We start from the raw sequence: 6,077 nt of genomic DNA, 5'->3' as shown, positions 1-6,077 counted from the left end.
AAAATGTTATTTTCATGAGACAGAGTCTTTAAATGTCATTTACTTTCATTTAAATCTACTTAAATACATCTAATGTTTGTCTTAATCCCTATAAAACACTATAAACTGCTTCTGTGTTTAAATCTACGTTTTTCCTTGTATATGACGCTTTATTTTACCGTCAATCTATATTCATAAGAAAGCAACAGTGGGATTACAGAAAGGCGACACACAAAATGCACAATCTGGCCACATTTAGCTCGTCTGGGTTAGAAATTGGATTATCAGACGTTTTAGGATGAAACTAGACGCGTGATTAATCCGGCATGTTTAGCGTTCTTGGCTTTAGCTCGGTTACCTTTCTTTCTGAGTAGAAATGCAACACAGAAGAGGGAAGAAGAAAAAAAAAGGAGAGATTTTGTTTGACTTGTTCGGGATCACGCGGCGACTGGAGAACACTGACAAGCTGCAAAATAAAAGACGCTCCACACAAGAGGAGAATTTCAATTCTTCCACGGTGTTTTTGAAATTTATAGACGGATTTAAGAAGGAACTTTTGCGGCTTAATTTTTGTGTAATACCATCAAAGGAAGGAAGAGAAGTACTGTGTTCTCCATTCGCCGGGTGACTTTTTCACCCTGCTCTTTGGCAACCCTGTCTGCGGTGTAATGCCAGAGATAGAGTTCATGTTTGGTAGCTGAGGCGTCTTAAGTGATTTAAATGAGCTGTACATGCACCTAGACTTTACAGTGTTGGAAAATAAGGGCGACTTTCACTCTCCTTTTGAAATAAATGGCGCTTTTAAACCCGGATTTAATTAAACAGCAACCGCGCCCTTCGTGTCAAACTCGTCAATCAACGCTTCTCTGATACAGTGCCAGCAATAAATCAATATATTAAGCTTTAATATCTTGCTAAGGTGTATAAACCATGAACTCGGGCTGTTGTTTTTTCTGTTTCTCCATCACCTAATGTCTTAATTATTGCTCATCAGTCAGCAAACATGTTCTTAGAGTGCAATAATGGCTGCTGTGTTTACCTACATGCCTCCTTCTCAAGGTTAGTCCCTGCTGCTGCCGCATAATTAACAGGGTTAACGAAGGTTAGTGGCCCAAAAAAAAAAAAAGAGAGACGCAGCTAAGATCAGCAACGTTCCCGCAAAGCAAACCTGTCAGCTCAGAATGCACTCGGCGACAGCTTTGTTTCCATATGCATGTGCGGAGCGCTCTCAGGAAACAAAAAACACCCTCGATGCAGAATAACACAAAGTGGCTGGTATTAATTAAAGCCCCCATATGTACGTCGGAGCTATAATCCCTAACCTGCAGCTGTGTGCCATTCGGGGGGTTCATTAGGGAGCTGAAGAACCATTTCGCAGCGAGCTGAGAGGAAACAACAGAGTGGTCTTGGAGATGTTTCATTGATTGCTATAACAATGGAAGAGTTTATTTAAAAAGGGGGCCTTGACAACTCGTCATTGTTGAATCATGACAGCCAGGACTCGTGTGACTCAGAAGCTGAATAAACACCTTGGATTCCGAACGACGCTTCCAGCGCTTTAAAGTGAGACGTTTTCCTACATTCTGAATTGTCCATTAAATTATCGACTTACAAGGAAGAGAGGGGTCTTGTTTTTTTCTTTTTTTTTTAATTTTATGGACTCATAGTTGGAGTACTGGCAGTAAACAGGCTGGAGAGGAGAGCGAACAATGAGGCTGGGCAGTGTTGTTCACTGGGGCACAGAAGGTTGAACCCGATCCAACATAAACAGTATCAATGCCATCACTTCTTTTTGCCTTGGCTGCTGGTAATGGTGGCTCTCCCCTGAGCTATGGCGTACGTTGTGCCAGTTCTCTCATGTTTATGCAGCGGATGGCGGCCCTCCTCCCCCTCCTCCTCTGCCACCAGCTCCTGTTCGTGCTGATGTCTCTGTTTGGCCTGTCTGCGCTGCCTAATGCCACTAGACGGGGGTGAGTCATAAGTGGTGTGGAAATGCTGTGTTTCGGGAAAGGCCGCGCGACGCACTCGGAGCGCTTAGCGGTCGATGTGTCGCCGCGGAGATCAGTGTCATCGAACGCAGCTACGTGGCAGCTAAAATGTTATTTTCTCAATAGTTGTGTGCAAAATCGGTCACTTCATGTGCAATGTTTTATATTTTCATTTCTCAGGTGCGACATTTCATCAGTATAATTGCCGGCATCACTTTTTTTTACCGTTCTATTCAAGCTTTATTCTAGCTTACTTATTTTATTCCAGCACTTATATATAAATCATTGATTTTCTACTTTTTAGGCGCTGCATTTCTTGTGCTATGTCATTTTGTTTTCTCCGAGCAATAGCTGGCACAAGGATTTCCTTTGTGATCAAGAAAAAGTTTTGTCTTATCTTGTCACGATATCAATGAGATTGAAATTCAATTGCTTTTTACTGCAGCTTCTAGGAAAAAAAGTAATTTTTTTTTTCCAATCTATTAATTTTTTTACATCTTTTGTGCAAAGTTAATAGCCACAAGTCCAATTTCCTCTCCAACAGTTAACACAACACTAACAGTCTACTGCTGTGCAAGCAGCTCTTTGAAGCTGTACTTTGGTACAATGGTGCTTTGAGGCAAATTCAATTCAATTTAACCTATGCATAGTGCTGGATCACAACATATGTCATCTCATAGCACTTTAAAATTTGTAAGGTCTTATGACAAAGAGAGAACCCAACAAATCCAAAGTTTTGCATGGATTCTCTTAGATTACTCATAGCAACTGGACTTGCTTGAGTTCCTTGAAGACGTTTCGCCTCTCATCCGAACCAAAACTCAGGTGTTCATGGCTCCTTAAGGATATCAGTATCTGGAGCTTCCAACTAGTCAGTCAGAAGTGATGAAGCCTCTTGGATCAGAGGTGGAACGTCTTCAAGGAACTCAAGCAAGTCCAGTTGCTACGATTAATCTACCAGAATAACCACGACCTGGATGACTGAGAATCTTCACAGACATTTTGTGTAGATTACCTTTGAGCAAACACTTGGTGAGAGTGTAAGGCACCATAAACCCAAAAATAAATCTCCCGACAAGTCCAGGCTCTGGGAGGGAAGCCATCTGCCTCGACTGGTTGGGATGAGGTTACCATTAATATGCTAATATTCTCCAAACAAGTATCTTTATCGGTCCTATCAGCCCTATATGGTACGACTGTAAACCATGTTCATAGTTTAACATTTCTATTTAAGACTGAACACATACAGAGGTTGAAGCATGCATTATTACTTCTACAGGCATCAAGTCATAAACCAGGGTATAAGAAATACTGAAATTCTGACCTAATGATGCTGATGGCCTTGCTCTGGCCTTCTTTGTACTTAACTCGTCTCGACTGTTTCTCATAAATTGGTCTGTGCAGGCTCCAGTTGCTTCCTGCGATCGCTTCGTATTCTGCCGGTCATCTTGGCCGACTGGCCCGGGGCTCCATTTCACTAATTTCAGCCTCCTCATCTCCACCGCTCTCCGTCCTTCTGGCCGTGACCCAGAAATCAATCTCTGCGCACCATCACAAAGAGCGTCTGACGTCCAAAAAAAAAAACGCACCTGAAGGAGAGAGGATCGAGGAGGGTTGCCGGAGGAGCTACGAGCTTTATCCTCGATGCAGTCTTTTCTGCGCCTGTGACATAAAAAGAGGCTTTACGTACATCTGGAATTTACAAACCACGTTGAAAGCAGGACTGACAAACGTGTATATATATAATATATGCCACTCAAGATGTCACTCTTTATTTGTAAAGTACTCATTTGTGTGTCACAACTCTTTTGTGCTTAACCGCTCGTGTGCGTCAAACAGAAAGTAAAAAAACGTATGACGCCCGTACGCTCCTGTCACATTCTGCAGCAATGTGAATTGAACTTAAGGTAAATATAGATGTGAGCATTGAGCAGAGATCATAAAGCACAGCGGTAGGTTTTAACCAGACAATGGACAGATGATGCAGCTGTGCAACATGTCACATTTAATTGATGTCACTTTAAAACAACAGCTCCGAGGCGAGGACGTCTAGTTTTGTTAAGTGCCTGTTGCCTCGACTCCTCACGTCTCCGGTGGGAGGTGCTAATTAAGTAAAGTTTATTTATATGGCACCTTTCACAGCACAAAGTCACAAAGTGCTTAACGAAGAAAATCAACACACGATCATAAAAAAAAGTTCATATATACAGATTACAAACCACATGACAAAGACGTATACGGAGGGCGTCCAACGTATACCACTTCAAAGTCACCGTCACCTTTTGTTTTCAGGCTAGCGAGGAGCACAAGCTCTTGTCAGAGGACCTAAGTGACCTAGTGGATGAATAAATCCTGACCTTAACTGGGAGCCAATGTGGGGAATATAAAGTAGGCGTGATGCGTGACATCCTGCTGGACCTTGTTAGCAGCCTTGGACTAACTGAAGACGTTCTAAGGATGGCTTGTCAAGTCAGGTGAAGAGAGAATTAACAGTTGTTCAGCTGGATAATGTAACAGCATAAATTGTCACATTTTTATCGCAGTTGACCTGAGTCTTGCAATGAAGTGAAAGAAATGTGATGAATTGATGGGTTTTTCTAAGTCCATAGACTGGTCCTCTAAGACTGCTCTTTATGGTAAAACATTGAGCCACCTTAGAGGCAGTAACGACCTCGGTTTTGCCTGGATGAAGCTGCAGATAATCGTTGGCCATCCAGCCCTTAGTAGCTGTTCGACAACTGTTCAGCGTCATCAGGTTTGAAAGAAAGCTGGATGTCATCAGCATAGCAGAGGTAGGAGATACCTTTAAATGACATCAGAACCAGAAATACTTGCAGCTGCTCCCATTCAAAGTCTTAGAAATTCACAATCACTCGTGTTTTCTAACCGGACAGATCGAGGTCCTAGAAGTTTGGTTGAACTGCAGTACAGATAAACATGAGTAGAAACTTCCAACTCGTCATCTCATTTAATGTGAGCAGCTTACCGTCGTGCCTCTCCTTGTCCTTGGGTATTCTGCATAATTCTCCAGCACTTGGAAGCAGCCTCCTGTTTTTCTGCTCGCTGGTGATGCTTTTTGATTTTGTGTTCTGTGTTCCAGGTGTAGCTTCACCGTTATTCCCACATTCAGTTAGGAGTTAGGTCCACTAGAAGGGCTGCTGCCTTTGTATTTAGCATTGGTGGGACGTCTAATTATTTTCTTTTGTTTTCTTTTGTAGTTCACTCGGCAAGTTGAAGTGCTGTTGGCCCTCTTTTGATTTTTATTTCTTCCATTGATTAACAACACCCACAGGCTCTGTTTTTCCCAGTTTTGCCTCCTTCGCTGGTGAATTATATTATTAAGCATAACTTTTGCCGAACAAAAAAAAAACCAACTGGTTTGATGCTGTGTTGGGGCAACTGGGTTATTTAACAACCCAGCTGTACCCTGTATTCTAGCACAGCTGAGATGTAACACATCAGATGGAAGGTCACAGAAGCACTTAAGTGAATAAGTTCATCTTGACATGAATGTGGGCACCAGATTTCATTCCAATCTCTCCGGTATTTGTCAGGATATTTCACTCAAATGTCAAACTCGTGGTGCCATCAACAGACCAAGTGAGAGAATCTGCAAAGACGATATGAACCAGACTTGGTACCTGGTAGTTGTGGAGGTGTGTTACAGGATGAGCATGGCTAAAAACCTGAAGTGATTCTGCTTGTATTGGTATGAGATAAATCCTGTAATCGTGGCCTTCAAGTTCCATTTGTTCAAGGAAATTGCATAAAATCACCACAGCATTGGAAAGATGGTAAAAGTGAAGCACGGTGGTAGAAGAAAGGTTAAAAAAGGTCAGGTCATAGCAAAAAGGCAAATTCAAAGCAGCATTGTTGTGTAGGAGTTACCTTACATCACTGTCAGCGCAATTTCTGCTGATTCCAAGGATCACAGATCACTTGATGTCCATTTAAACACATCACTACACCTCTGCATTGGTATACCTGCTGGATGTGACAAAGAGGGACAGAAAAGCGAATCGCTTCACATCCATTGGTAAGAGCTCTGCATTGTATGTCACTTCTTTGGCTTTCTTCCAGACCTTCCATTATGCCGTCACCAGACCATGG

Source organism: Stegastes partitus, unplaced genomic scaffold, assembly GCF_000690725.1.
Source record: "Stegastes partitus isolate 25-593 unplaced genomic scaffold, Stegastes_partitus-1.0.2 Scaffold313, whole genome shotgun sequence".
Taxonomy (NCBI): domain Eukaryota; kingdom Metazoa; phylum Chordata; class Actinopteri; family Pomacentridae; genus Stegastes; species Stegastes partitus.
Note: the sequence above shows the minus strand (reverse complement) of the source record.